We start from the raw sequence: 16,011 nt of genomic DNA, 5'->3' as shown, positions 1-16,011 counted from the left end.
ATTATGCGATGATTCCTAATAAATACATTTTTTTAAACAAAATCATGTAGTCACAAAAACATGTTCAATGTATCAACATTGTTCCAATTAATATTAAAAAATACAGCAAAAGGGAAAAATAAGAAAAATCAGGAGAAGAAATGATTTAAATAAAATTTCTTAAGATCTATCTTTCTGGGGGCGCCTGGGTGGCTCAGTGGGTTAAGCCGCTGCCTTCGGCTCAGGTCATGATCTCAGGGTCCTGGGATCGAGTCCCACATCGGGCTCTCTGCTCGGCAGGGAGCCTGCTTCCTTCTCTCTCTCTCTGCCTGCCTCTCAGTGTACTTGTAATTTCTCTCTGTCAGGTAAATAAATAAAATCTTTAAAAAAAAAAAAAAAAAAAAAAGATCTATCTTTCTGTGGAAGTTTCTGAAGGAATGACTTTTGAAATTTCCTAAGAATATTCTAGATAACAGGTAAGGGCAGAATGAATAAATATGCAATGTCTGTGAAAGAGGCGGTACATCCCATATAGACAGACATAATCAATCTTAAATCACCATCTGTCCAGAGATTCTCTTTTCTTATCTGCCCATTCCCAGCCAAAGAATCTTTAATGTCATTGAATATATAGTAAATATAATAATTAAGTGTACTATACAGATTTAAATTCTGGCTTAGATGAGTTAAATAACTTCATTGTTCAATTTTCTCATTTGTAAAAAGGAGAAAAGCAATAGCAGTTCTTTCAAATTTCTTACGAACATTAGAAAAGTAAGTAACTGTATGTAGATTTGCATGTGTATGTTTACCAGTTATCAGCTATTATTACCATTGTTAGAACAGAACTGTCATTATGGATACCTACATTTAACAATATTTGAAGGAATTGTGTTTTATTCGTTAGAGTGGACAGGTTAATTTAGGACACTGACCTTTAAGACCTTTCCTCTCTTCTCTTTTATAGTCTGCAAGATGTTATCTTGAAGATAACAATAGCTAATGTTTGTTGTGTGTTACCAGATGTCAGACATTTTATGTTTTAATTTGCTTAGTTATTAAAAAATAAACAAATACAGAAGTAAATACATGGGGTGCTCATACCAACCCCATTTTAAATTTATGGAGACTGAAATACAGAAAGGTCAATGACTTGCTCAAAGTCAAACGATTGTTAAGATAAGAAGGATTTGAACTCCTGCACTCTAAATCCAAGACTTCACATTTCCTTTCTGCCTTCTAAGTGACAGAGATCTTTCTCTCACTCCCTAATCTTTCTGCCTCCATCCCCCTCCGTTCTCCTCCCTTTTCAAGGTCCCCATCCTTCCTCTCCTCCTCTTCCTTCCCCTACTCCTCCTTCTCCTTCTTTTCCTACCCTTTCCCCTTCCCCTTTCCATTCTTCCCCTCCTTCTCCTCCTCCTCCTCTTTCTTCTTGTTCTCCGTCTTCCTTTTCTCCTCCTCCTCCTTCCTCTTCTTCTCTCCTCTCTTATTTTAAATCCTAGGTGCATGCTCTCTCTCTTAAAAATATTGTTTAACTTGGGCACCTGGGTGGCTCAGTTGGCTGAGCGACTGCTTCAGCTCAGGCCATAATGCTGGAGTCCTGGGATCCAGCCCTGCATCAGGCTTCCTGCTCAGCAGGGGGTCTGCTTCTCCCTCTGACCTCCCCCCTCTCATGCTCACTCACTCTCATTCTCTTTCTCTCTCAAATAAATAAATAAAATCTTTAAAAAATAGTTTAACTCAACTTTTTATTTGAAAAAAAAAAAACACTTCTCAAATGATGAACTTAAAAAATGATTCCACATTGTACATAAGTTATTCATTAATTCATAAAATATTAATTTTGTTCCTACTATGAGCCTGGCTATTTCTACATGCTAGAGATAAAAAGTGAAGGACAGAGGGGAGTTTTTATTCTAATACTTTAAACAGAAGTACTAATTAAAACTTACTTTGAGTCAGTTGGTAATAAGTTCTAAGGAGAGAGGTCAAGGAGAAAAAGTAATAGGGATTTGTGTGTGTGTGTGTGTGTGTACAAAGCTCCTGAGAAGGTATACATTTCTAATATGTTTGAAAAAGTGTAAGAGAGCCATTTGCAGGGGTGGAGTAGGAAGAGAATGGGCATGAGGGTACTGTTGTACAGAGGCAGGGTATTCCAGGCCATTTTAGGGACATTAGGTTTTACTTGGAATCAGATAAGGAGCCTTCGAATGATTACAAATAAAAGAGTGACAAAAATGGATTTAGTTTGAAACTGTATTATTTCCTACTGCTGAGTGGAAACGAGATTGTAGGATGTTAAAGGCAGAAGTAGGGGTACTGGTGGACCAGGGCACAATTCCTGACAAAGGTATGATGGTGCTTTAGATCAGAATCATCAAGATGAATGTGGTTAGATATTAACCTCTGAATATATGTTCAAAGTGAGGCAGTTACTGTGTATTATCAAATACCCCCTAATTATCGCCATTGCTATAGTGGTGCAGATTTGCTATGCGGGCAATAAAAGTACATATCAGAGTGTGTATCATGTGCTAAGCAGTTTCACAGTGATAGCTGATTTTAAATCTAGTTTTTGAGTAGTTATAAAGCCATGGATATCAATGAACAAGCTCTTTCATTGTGGGGGTAGTGTATGACTAACAAAAGGTGAAGATGTAAGAAATAGCATAAGACTGGATTGCACATTGGGGTATCAAGGGTGCATCATGTAGTAGTAAAGTAGAAAAAAAATGGTTGTGGTGTTCAAACCTCAGAGTATACATATATATACATATATATATATATATATTCAAAATGCCCACAAGAGTTCTAGAGTTAACAGTGACAAAGGAATTCCTGCAGGGAGATTAATTCTAATACTAATACTATAAATATAATTAATACTTCTACTAGAATTAGTAGAAGATGAAAAAAAAATATTAACTGGTAATTATTTACAATCCAGAGCTGATCAAGGTTTTGTGGACTGGACGTTAATACAATTCTAAGTTTCTTTCTTTGGAAAATATATTTTAAAAGTGTAAATACAAAGTGAGGTTCAGAGTCTTTTTTTTTTTTTTTTTTTTCAGAGTCTTAAAGATGGCCTATATAGGTGAGAGTTCCAGGAGCTTAGGCTTTATTATCCCCAAGGTAAATCCACTATCAGTTATAGGATATCCGTGTGGAATACATTTTATTTGCATTTACTTTTATTTTATTTATTTTTTAAAGATTTTATTTATTTATTTAGCAGAGAGAGAGAGATCACAAGTAGGCACAAAGGCAGGCGGGGTGGAAGGGAGGCATCCTCAGGAGGATCCCTGCTGAGCAGAGAGCCTGATGCGAGGCTCAATCCCAGGACCCTGAGATCATGACCTGAGCCGAAAGCAGAGTCTTAACCCACTGAGCCACCCAGGCGCCCCTGCATTTGCTTTTAAAAAGCCTCACCAAACACAGACCTATAAAAATAGAAAAAACTGGAGTTCTTAAAAAAGAACAAAAACAAAAAACAAAGAACAGTTATAAACTGTAAAGGTTATATCCTAGATTGTTCTCAAGACACGCCCTTATGCCCTTCCTGATCCAAATACTTTAAAAAATAATATTCTGAAAGATATTACACAGTTTAGGTTACTCACATTTCCTATCTTTATTTATTTATTTTTATTTTTTTATTTTGTTACCTTTTTATTTATTTTCAATGAGTACCAATAAGTCACCAAAATTAAATCTCAGGATTTTATATTATTTTATACTTTATTGTTTTAAAAGATTATTTATTTACTTATTTGACAGAGAGAGAGAAAGAGATCACAAGTAGGCAGAGAGGCAGGCAGAGGGAAAGGGGGAAGCAGGCTCCCTGAGCAGGGAGCCTGATGCAGGGCTCTATCCCAGGCCCTGAGACCATGACCTGAGCCAAGAGCAGAGGCTTAACCAACTGAGCCACTCAGGCGCCCCAAGATTTTATTTTTAATAATAACTTATTGGTAATGATGAGTTCAATATACCTAAAGATCTCATTTTTTAAATGTGAATATAGTTACAGTTGATCCCAGTAACTATTAAAATACAGCACACATTCAGCTCGGGACATCTGTTTAAAGAATGAAATACAGATCTAAGGCAGTGAAAAATTGAAAAAGAATTTAGGGTTTCGTCTGCTAAGTAACGATAGGGAGACCAATATAATCTGGTAGAATAAGGGTAGATAAAGGAGAAGACAAGAACTAGCTGTTTGTACTTTTCCATACCCAAATTGCCATCCTTTATCTTTTGTATATGAAACCATGTGATGAGGAAAGCTGCATTTCTTTGCAATTAAAACTCCCTCCTCATAAGCTCCTGCTATTAACATTATCTGATCTGCACATTTTTTAGTTAAATTAAAGGAATGAAAAATATATCTTTCTCAAAATCAATTTTTATTTGCCCCCAAGTGTTCAATTCTCCAAATTTTATAGCCTCATTATTTCTCTAAATTCTTTCCCAATTATCCAAGCCTTTTTCCCCTTCTTTTGGACTCTAACAAGGAATTCATAGAAAGTTTAATGATTATTAAGGAATGAGTTTAGTGTTTCTTTAAATAAAAGGTTGGTCTAAATTAGCATTCAAGGAACAATAAGGGACACTGAAGGCTCTTCTTTACGTCTTAAACTTCATCCTCCAAGGAGAATATTAATATCACTACAATAATATCTTCTATAGGTGTTCCACCTACATTCCCTGAGATTGCGTGTAATGGTTGGGTGTACCTACTGTGCTGCTGCTGCTGCTGCTACTACTTCTTCTTCTTTTTAATTTATTCATTTATTTATTTTTGCACCTACTGCTTCTTAAATGCTCAAGTAAATATACTGTTTTGGGTTTAGGAGAAGTAAACAAAACATACCCAGTGTCCTATAGTAGTTCTTAACCACTGGGATCAATTTAACTTGAGTAAAAAGAATTATTCCAACATATTCAACAAAAATCTCTGGGTCTTAGAGTGATGCTTGGGGCTCAATCTCTAGATAGTAATTATGTGTCACTTCACTTTACTGTCTCAGGAAAATGTAGGGAGGATGAATTGTCATAATAAAATCAGTTCCTAATTGTACCTGAGCATTATATCCAACAGACTAAAAGCTTTACTTTTTTCTAAACACATTATTAATTTGAAACCTAATCATAAAAACTCAAGTTTTAATTTAATTCAGCAATAGTGGAAGGCATTTGCCAAAAACCATCATCTAACACCAAGCTAGCAACAAGAGTAGGTAGGGAATCAACTCTCCCTATGAATTCTTAAAAAAGGAACATGAAATGGGATGTGGTAAAGATATGCCATGGTCTTTGCTATGTTGACTAAGCAGACATTTCAGTTACTTTTTGTTGTATGACAAATTACCCCCAAATATAGTCATTTAAAATAGTAACAATGCTTTTGGCTCCTAATTCTGTGGTTGTTTTGGAGGTCTAGTGGTCTAGGCCAGTTCTGCTGGTCATGCTGGGCTCTCTCACTTATCTGTGGCCACCTGGAAGGTTGGCTGGCTGCTGGATATTCTCAGGTGGCCTCAGTCCCATGACGGGTGATTGGCAGACATAGCAGATCCTCAGGTGGAATGGCTCACCACGTGTACATGTGATCTCTCATTTTCTAGCAGGCTAATTCAGCTTTGTTTGCATGGAACTCTCCAATTTTCAAGCATGTACAGAATGAACTCTTTGTCAAGTCTCTACTTGTGTCACATTTGTTAATATTCATGGGCCAAAGCAAGCTACATGGTCAAGTTTGGATATAAAGAGTGGAGAAGGAAAAAAAAGAAAACACAAAATTTCCATCTCTTGATCAGAACTTCAACATTTCTCTGCAAAGGGGCATGCATATAGGGAAGGTAACAATTCAGGGCCATTTTTTGCAATCTACATGTTAGCTAGCTGTTTCTGATGCTCAGACTGTATTGGATTGAAAACCTTTGACGGTCACTCTCATGACTTTCTGTCTTCCTCTCACAGCCCTCAGAATATATTCATAATGTTTAAAACTTCCATAAAGACAAAATGCTCTCCTCCTACACTTCCTTATTTTCCTGTGTACAGTTTTTAAACTATTGATCAGAGGGAAGGTCTATTTGGCTTAATAATTCTATGTTATATTGTTTGTCTCAATGCAATCTTAAAGACTATAAAAAATTAAAAATGGTATTTATTTTGAAAAATGTGAAAACATCTTATGGTATTTGACAGTCAGTGACTACATGTAAGAATTCTCATTTCCAAAATCCATGAATCACAGTGTGATTTATGGTTTGTGTGCATTCTTAAACTTCTGAAGAATTGCCATGAATTTACTGAATGATGTTAACATGAATTTCCCTAACAAATTTTACATTTGAAAGAGATGGTCAATGTTTACTGGGAAGCTAAATGACATATAGTCTCTACAGAGTTTTTAAATGCTAGGGGCTCTTCCAATAAAATAGGACTTAAATGTGTCATCTTGGAATATCCTTTCAGGAGATGAGGTCAAATTCAATGAGTGAATTCCTCCTAGTTATCAGTGAATTGTTGTCCACTATATTATGATCTTGCTCATTATACTGATTCAAACTATCAAATCGCTCACTGGCCATGATATCAGAGAATGATACAGGAAGGAGAGAGCAAGAGAGAGAAGAAAGTTAGGATGAGAGAGATGTGACTTAATATAGAGCCTGATATTTATCTATGGCATGGCGTTCCAAAGTATGTTTCAAGATCATGAATCTTAAAGATGATTGGGAGTAACATAAAGAATTAAGTTTGGAAGATAATGCCTATGATTTCTCTTTCTTAACATATGTATAATATACATAAAAATAATTAAATAATATAAGAAATACTAAAACAACAACAAAAACTCACCTGTTTTTATTGCTTTCTTTTTAAAGAAGGTAGTAGAATATGTCTCAAGTGAAATTGATTTAATCAGCTAATTACCTGATCTAATCAGGTACCACTCTGAAAAATAGGAAGTAGACTGTAAGGCGACAGGTGGTAGATATTCTTACCTAATCTTAGGTGGCTGTGATGGTCATATTAGATTACCTTTCCTAACTAAAACCCAACTCATGCAGGCTCTTTCCAATGAGGAGAGTTGAAATCTCATGTAAAACCCCTCTTCAGAGGGAGACATTAACAAAGATTTTGGTGTTTCAAAAAGGTGGCTATGAAAGATAGGGGCTGTTGGAAATTTTAATCAACTGTTGTGTTCCACTATCCAATGCATTGGATTTCCAATCACTTCGTTAAGTGTTTTAAAATATTCATAGCTCAACTGAAACCTTAGGCTGATTCAGGGGAAATTTATATGAATTGTCTGATAGATGCTTACTCAGACTAAATAATTAGTGGCTGATTAGGAAATTAATGCTTTTGATAAGTTAACATTGTCCTAATTAATACACAAAAGGTATATAATATATTCAAATGAAAACAATGCATGAGATTTTGGTACACATAACTCATGGTTTCTGTATCATGACTTACTTTAATTAATTTTGTATTATACATCAATAACTTCAAACAGCTACTAAATATTATGTCTTTAACATTGCTGGCCCTCCCCCATAGTCTTCATTTATCTCACACTTAAATCTCTGTTCAAGCACTTAATATACTCATCACCAACAAGACTAGTCTAATCAAATCACAACTCCCATCTGATGTCTATGGAACCTTCTCTTACTACACTGGCTAGTGTAAACACATACACAAACTATTCATGAGACTTAGGGAGAATAGAAAGAAATAGTAATAATCCTTTGCTACCCACTCTTTAATTCATTACAAAATGACTTCCACTTCAGCTAGTTCTCCTTTAATTCTTTAGAATATGGCTTAGAATAATTTATGATGTAATGTAAACAGGAAAAAAATGTATAGATACACATTAACTACCTTCTTTCCCCTTAATGTTGTTTGCAAGTCATGATGTACTCAGGTTCTGCAGTTAGCAGTGGACATCATGTTAGTGACATTCTTGGCTTGTGGCTTGGCATCACTGTAAATCTGGAAAGGATCCTGCTCACAGAAAGTTTGAGGGTTTGTTTGGGTTTCAAACACTTATCAAATCAATAGTTGAGCCAACACATATATTTATATCCTTCTAGAATTAGCTTTTTAAGAGTATATCTTGACCTCTACCTACATACTTTGTTCCTGTATATGTAATCAAAAATACATTCCTTTTGGTCCATTTCTCCCAAACTTGTTGAAATAGAATAGGAATATATCTTTCATTGGTTTACTTACTCTCTCTTTTTTTTTTAAGATTTTATTTTTAAGTAATCTATGTTCCCAAAAAGGAGCTCAAATTTACAATTCTGAGATTAAAACTTGGATATTCTGCTGACTGAGCCAGTGAGCACCTCTTAAGGGTGCTAAAAAAAAAAAAAAAAAAAAAAAAAATACCAAAACAAAAAAAAAACTGACAACTATTATTTCATGTGTCTAAAACTTACATATTGATACTCTTGATAATATCTAGGAATTAAGTTGTTTATGACAGATAGTGCTGACCAAGTACTATCTTCATCCCACTCATTGTACGTTTTCATCCAGTGCCGACAAAATGTAGTAATTTATTTTAATATTTGTCTACTGTCATACACAAAAATAATTACAAGTTCTGTAGGACATTCTTCATTCACAGGATGATGTTTGTTCATTTTTTTCATCTCAGTTTGGTCATCATAGAACACTTCTCTGTGCTCTTTTAGGTGTTCTCCTAGTTAATGTACTGATTTGTAGAAAAACAAATCTGCTCACAATGAAAAAGGAAAAAGTGTCACAACTATACAAAGCATATTATTTTCAAATTATTCATTTATTTATTTGAGAGAGAGAGAGAGAGAGAGCATGAGTGGGGGTGGGGGGTGGGGGGTGGAGGGGCAGATGGAAAGGGAGAAGCAGGCTCCCATCTGAGCAGGGAGCCCAGTGTAGGTCTGGATCCCAGGACATGGGATCATGGCCTCAGCTGAAGGCAGATACCTAACCAACTGAGCCACCCAGGCTTCGCTGTATAAAGCATATTTAACATTTCATTGGCTGCATTATAAAAATACATTTCTTCACATTAGAAAAGCCAAAAGGATCCCTGATTTATTTCTCCCATATAGGAATGCTTTCAGGCCTGCAAAGATTAATTTAAGCCTTTTTCAAGAAATAATAATCTCTAAAGCTGTGGAACTGGACTTTTTTCTTTAAAAATTTCTAAGATTTCCAGAATGATAACCTAAATATAAGTTGTGAGCATAACAGAATACAATCTGTAATTAATCTTACTGCTATAGAGTTAATATTGAAAAGGTCTGCAATAGGCAGACAATATTACAGATGTCTCACTTCACTGTGGTTTTGAAAAAGACAGCAGTGTTTAAAAGACTACCCAGTAGTCGCAAATGGCAAGATTTCATTTCTTTTGATGGCTGCATAGTATTCCATTGTGTATATATACCACATCTTCTTGATCCATTCATCTGTTGATGGACATCTAGGTTCTTTCCATAGTTTGGCTATTGTGGACATTGCTGCTATAAACATTCGGGTGCACATGCCCCTTTGGATCACTACGTTTGTATCTTTAGGGTAAATACCCAGTAGTGCAATTGCTGGGTCATAGGGCAGTTCTATTTTCAACATTTTGAGGAACCTACATGCTGTTTTCCAGAGTGGCTGCACCAGCTTGCATTCCCACCAACAGTGTAGGAGGGTTCCCCTTTCTCCTCATCCTCGCCAGCATCTGTCATTTCCTGACTTGTTGATTTTAGCCATTCTGACTGGTGTGAGGTGATATCTCATTGTGGTTTTGATTTGTATTTCCCTGATGCCGAGTGATATGGAGCACTTTTTCATGTGTCTGTTGGCCATCTGGATGTCTTCTTTGCAGAAATGTCTATTCATGTCCTCTGCCCATTTCTTGATTGGGTTATTTGTTCATTGGGTGTTGAGTTTGCTAAGTTCTTTATAGATTCTGGACACTAGTCCTTTATCTGATATGTCGTTTGCAAATATCTTCTCCCATTCTGTCAGTTGTCTTTTGATTTTGTTAACTGTTTCCTTTGCTGTGCAAAAGCTTTTGATCTTGATGAAATCCCAATAGTTCATTTTTTCCCTTGCTTCCCTTGCCTTTTGCGTTGAGACAGCATGGTACTGGCACAAAAACAGACACATAGATCAATGGAACAGAATAGAGAGCCCAGAAATAGACCCTCAACTCTATGGTCAACTAATCTTTGACAAAGCAGGAAAGAATGTCCAATGGAAAAAAGACAGCCTCTTCAATAAATGGTGCTGGGAAAATTGGACAGCCACATGCAGAAAAATGAAATTGGACCATTTCCTTACACCACACACAAAAATAGACTCAAAATGGATGAAGGACCTCAATGTGCGAAAGGAATCCATCAAAATCCTTGAGGAGAACACAGGCAGCAACCCCTTCGACCTCTGCCGCAGCAACATCTTCCTAGGAACAACCTCTGCCCATTTCTTGATTGGATTATTTGTTCTTTGGGTGTTGAGTTTGCTAAGTACTTTATAGATTCTGGACACTAGTCCTTTATCTGATATGTCGTTTGCAAATATCTTCTCCCATTCTGTCAGTTGTCTTTTGATTTTGTTAACTGTTCCTTTGCTGTGCAAAAGCTTTTGATCTTGATGAAATCCCAATAGTTCATTTTTGCCCTTGCTTCCCTTGCCTTTGGCGATGTTAATAGGAAGATGTTGCTGTGGCTGAGGTCGAAGAGGTTGCTGCCTGTGTTCTCCTCAAGGATATTGATGGATTCCTTTCGCACATTGAGGTCCTTTATCCATTTGGAGTCTATTTTTGTGTGTGGTGTAAGGAAATGGTCCAATTTCATTTTTCTGCATGTGGCTGTCCAATTTTCCCAGCACCATTTATTGAAGAGGCTGTCTTTTTTCCATTGGACATTCTTTCCTGCTTTGTCAAAGATTAGTTGACCATAGAGTTGAGGGTCTATTTCTGGGCTCTCTTTTCTGTTCCATTGATCTATGTGTCTGTTTTTGTTCCAGTACCATGCTGTCTTGATGATGACAGCTTTGTAATAGAAGTCTGGAATTGTGATGCCACCAACGTTGGCTTTCTTTTTCAATATCCCTTTGGCTATTCAAGGTCTTTTCTGGTTCCATATAAATTTTAGCATTATTTGTTCCATTTCTTTGAAAAAGATGGATGGTACTTTGATAGGAATTGCATTAAATGTGTAGATTGCTTTAGGTAGCATAGACATTTTCACAATATTTATTCTTCCAATCCAGGAGCATGGAACATTTTTCCATTTCTTTGTGTCTTCCTCAATTTCTTTCATGAGTACTTTATAGTTTTCTGAGTATAAATTCTGTGCCTCTTTGGTTAGGTTTATTCCTAGGTATCTTATTGTTTGGGGTGCAATTGTAAATGGAATTGACTCCTTAATTTCTCTTTCTTCTGTCTTGTTGTTGGTGTAGAGAAAGGCAGCTGATTTCTGTGCATTGATTTTATATCCTGACACTTTACTAAATTCCTGTACAAGTTCTAGCAGTTTTGGAGTGGAGTCTTTTGGGTTTTCCACATATAGTATCATATCATCTGCGAAGAGTGATAATTTGACCTCTTCTTTGCCAAGTTGGATGTCTTTAATTGCCTTTTGTTTTCTGATTGCTGAGGCTAGGACTTCTAGTACTATGTTGAATAGCAGTGGTTATAATGGACATCCCTGCCATGTTCCTGACCTTAGCGGAAAAGCTTTCAGTTTTTCTCCATTGAGAATGATATTTGCGGTGGGTTTTTCATAGATGGCTTTGATGATATTGAGGTATGTGCACTTTGAAGAGTTTTGATCAGGAAGGGATGCTGTACTTTGTCAGCGGCAAGATGGATGGAACTAGAGCGTATCATGCTTAGCGAAATAAGTCAAGCAGAGAAAGACAACTATCATATGATTTCCCTGATATGAGGAAGTGGTGATGCAACATGGGGGCTTAAGTGGGTAGGAGAATAATCAATGAAGCAAGATGGGATTGGGAGGGAGACAAAACATAAGTGACTCTTAATCCCACAAAACAAACTGAGGGTTGCTGGGGGGAGGGGGGTTGGGAGAAGGGGGGTGGGGTTATGGACATTGGGGAGGGTATGTGCTTTGGTGAGTGCTGTGAAGTGTGTAAACCTGGCGATTCACAGACCTGTACCCCTGGGGATAAAAATATATGTTTATAAAAATAAAAAATTAAAAAAAAAAAGACTACCCAGTACATATTAATGGATCTGGAAAACATTCTAGCTCTCGGCACTCATCTCAATCCTTTTCCCAGCAGAAGCATATTTCTATCGAGCATAGAAAACCCATATATGTTGTCACATCTGATATTCGAGATTACTGATATCACAGATTTTTTCCTAAATTGTGAGACACTCCTAATTATCAAAGTGTTGAAATAATGTATCATTCCTTTGGTCTGGATCTAAATCTATATATCCATCATACATTGTGTTCAAATAATCTCTAAATACTACTTGTTATATATATATATATATATATATATATATATATATAGTGTTACCTTATATAATAATAATCTGCCATGTTAATGACTAAAATAAAAGCTTTTAAATTATATAAAATGCTTTAAGACCTGAGACTCGGTTTATTTTAATATTTTAAAATTGCTGATAACCATTTAATCTCTATTTGATAAAATATATTTACCTCTAGGCTAAAGCACTAAATAAGGCTAATTTCAGCTTGAAGGGCACTCTAAAAATGTAATCTGTAGTAGAAACTCAGACAAGAGCCCAGTAATATCTGTGTTAATGTTAACTACATATGCAACAATGCGGTATATCCACCAACATCTTCTCCTCTTTAAGAAAAAAAAAAAAAAAAGATTTTATTTATTCATTTGAGGGACAGACAGAACACAAGCAGGGGCGACGGCAGGCAGAGGAAGAAACAGATCCCCTCTGAGCAGGGATCCAGGTGCAGTGCTCCAACCCAGGATTCTGGGATCATGACCTGAGTAGAAGGCAGACGCTTAACTGACTGACCACTCAGATGTTCCCCAAATTTTCTCCTTGTTGATTTTTAAATTTTAGATAGCAGTTTTAGCAAAAATATTTTTCATCTTTTTTTTTAATTTTTTTAAAGATTTTATTTATTTATTTGACAGACAGAGATGACAAGTAGGCAGAGAGGCAGGCAGAGAGAGAGATGTGGGGCTCGATCTGAGGACCCTGAGATCATGACCTGAGCCAAAGGCAGAGGCTTTAACCCACTGAGCCACCCAGGCACCCCTATTTTTCATCTTTTTTTTTTTTTTAGTAAGCTCCACACCCAGTGTGGAGTCCTAGCAAAAATATTTTAAACATCAGTGTTATGAACTGTTAAGAAAGATATACTAAAAAATGTAGTTTTTCAGCCTGTCTATGCAATCCATTCTTCAAAATAATATGGAGAGCATAGAAGTTTCCAGGAGAGAAATGCAAACTTGGAGAACTTTATTGAGACATTTGTACTAAGGATAGTCAGAAAGGAAAAAAAAAAATGTATCATTTTCTAAAGTCAAACCACCTTGAGCTGTGAGCTTATCATTTCTTGGTAGCTGACAGGTGTCAGTTCCTTTGTGCTTGAATGTAAGATCTCAAGAGATCACATAAATAAATTGTGTTTGTAATTTTTAATATTATTGCTTTATTTTTCTTTAACATTTCATTCAGGACCCATAATAGAGGTAAAGAAACTATTTTCCATATTAAATTTCTTTAAAAAACAAAAATTAGCAACACAAGTAAAAGTTTACTGGAAATTCCTGGGTATTTCTTTTTTTTTTAATCAGTTTGTTTTCAGTACCATTTATAAACTGACATGTAATTTTTGCTTTTAGAATTAGACAATTTAAATATATTCTCATTACAAAGCTTCATATTCTACATGCAAAACAAATTTAGGATAACCACATGTATATTTTCTCCCCCATTCCTCCTATTTCTTCCATCCTTTTCCTGATCACAAAGGAGAAAGGAGCTGGCTGGATGAGTGGTTCTGAATGATATTGAAACTACCCATTTGGACAGGCACTGACAAAGCAGAGTTTTTGCCATCTCTAAACAACATGAAATACAAAACAGTCCCAACTTCAGGACAGTGGCTTATGGTCACCACTCCTCTTTGGGAAACCTTACGCTGTTAAAGCAAGAATTATATGTGGTAGACTAATTGTGGTGATTATTTCACAATATATACCTGTAATAAATCATTAAACTGTATACTTGAAACTAATATAATATTGCATGCCAATTATATCTCATAATAATAAAAAAATAATGGTATGTTTTGTTCCCCATATTCACCTACACTTTAGTTAAAAAAGAAACAAAAATAGCAGTTTTATTATATTATTTTTTAGCTGTAGACATGTGATGAACTACCATCATGATTAAAGAAAAACAAAGGACAGAAAAGTTTTACCTTCTTCCTGTATCTCTGTATCTGTATATCTATCTCTGTATCTCTTGGCAAATATAATGTATTTATCTTTAACAAAGTTTCAGTTGATATGAAAAGAGTAAATTATTTAAACAGATGTGTCAACTATACCATGAAACATGCTATCTCAAAGTCACAGATGAAGTATTGATTTACATAATTGGATAAAATAGAAAACATCGCTCATACTGTCCTTGGAAATACACATATGTATATAAATGTATGTATGTATGTATATATGTGTATATGCATAGTTACTTTGTCACAATGGGTATATCTCCTGATGTAGAAATAAGGAACAAAAACTTTGAAATTGTTTTCTTAAAAGTATCCTGTCTACCAACTTTTATTTGACTGACTACTCATGAATTTTAGTGTTCATGAACTCCAATAACATTTTTGTGGTCACATTCTTTCCATTGATTCATCTGACTCCTTATAATTCCTCTGTTCTTAAGTAGTTTTTTCTTGGTTCCCTAGTGTCATTTTCCAATATTGCATGTGAATATCAAAAGAAGATTTCAAAGATGCAGAGCTTAGCTTACCACGCATCTGGAAAACCAACATTGGTCACTCAATTTAAGCCTCCCAAATATCACTACTTACTTCTTTTCTCCAGCCTTAAATAATTATGTATATTATGCTTTTATGAACTTTCAATTTTTCACATTTGCTTTTTCTGTTATTGGAAATTCCCTTTCTGCCCCCATATCTTGGTTCATGTCTTTGTCTATGCTCCATTAAATTCTGTGGTTCTTAACTTGACATTACCCTACTTCTTTAATCACCCATAAAATGTTTTTTTTTTTTTATATCTCCTGCAGAAATAGAATTTCTGTATGGTTAATGCCTATTTCTGACTTTCGAAAAACTAACTGAAGCCTTTGCCTTTACATGGTCAATAAATATTCATTGAATATATGAAATAAATGAATAATGCTGGAAGGAAGAAAAGAAAGGCTATAATCTGGGAGTTTTCTATAAACAACTGTTCTTCAAAATCCATAACAATTTATAATAAGATTATTTGCTACTCTCCAGTGTATTTAGGTCTTCAATCCATACTGTGTTTATTTTGTACTCTAGATTGAGAAATATCATAATATAAGCAACTATTTTCAGACATGAGCTTACAAGTACACAGAGAAGGCAGCAATCTGAATGGTATGATTTTGAAAATGGTAAGAACCTTCTCTGAAAAAAAAATTCTTCAGACTGATATAATTATTTTGAAATTATATAATTGGATTTATAATTTTAAGACTTAAAACTTTAGCACATATTAGAATAGTAGTCTGACTTATCTCCAGTGTCTTTCCACTTACGCCAATGAAATAAAGTATGGTTAGTGGAATAGAATAAAGTTGGATTTCAGTTCTTCATCCATTTATATACTATCTTGTGATACTGAACTGATATCTTACATTTTGAAAACAGTTATTGCATCTGTCAAATAAAACAGTAATGTTATTGATATAGGCAGACTGGGTCCAAGGACCCAGGAGAGGATGTCACAGGACCCGTCAAGAGGGTCCTAGGTTTCATGCAA

This window comes from Mustela lutreola, chromosome 1, assembly GCF_030435805.1.
Source record: "Mustela lutreola isolate mMusLut2 chromosome 1, mMusLut2.pri, whole genome shotgun sequence".
NCBI classification, from domain to species: domain Eukaryota; kingdom Metazoa; phylum Chordata; class Mammalia; order Carnivora; family Mustelidae; genus Mustela; species Mustela lutreola.
Note: the sequence above shows the minus strand (reverse complement) of the source record.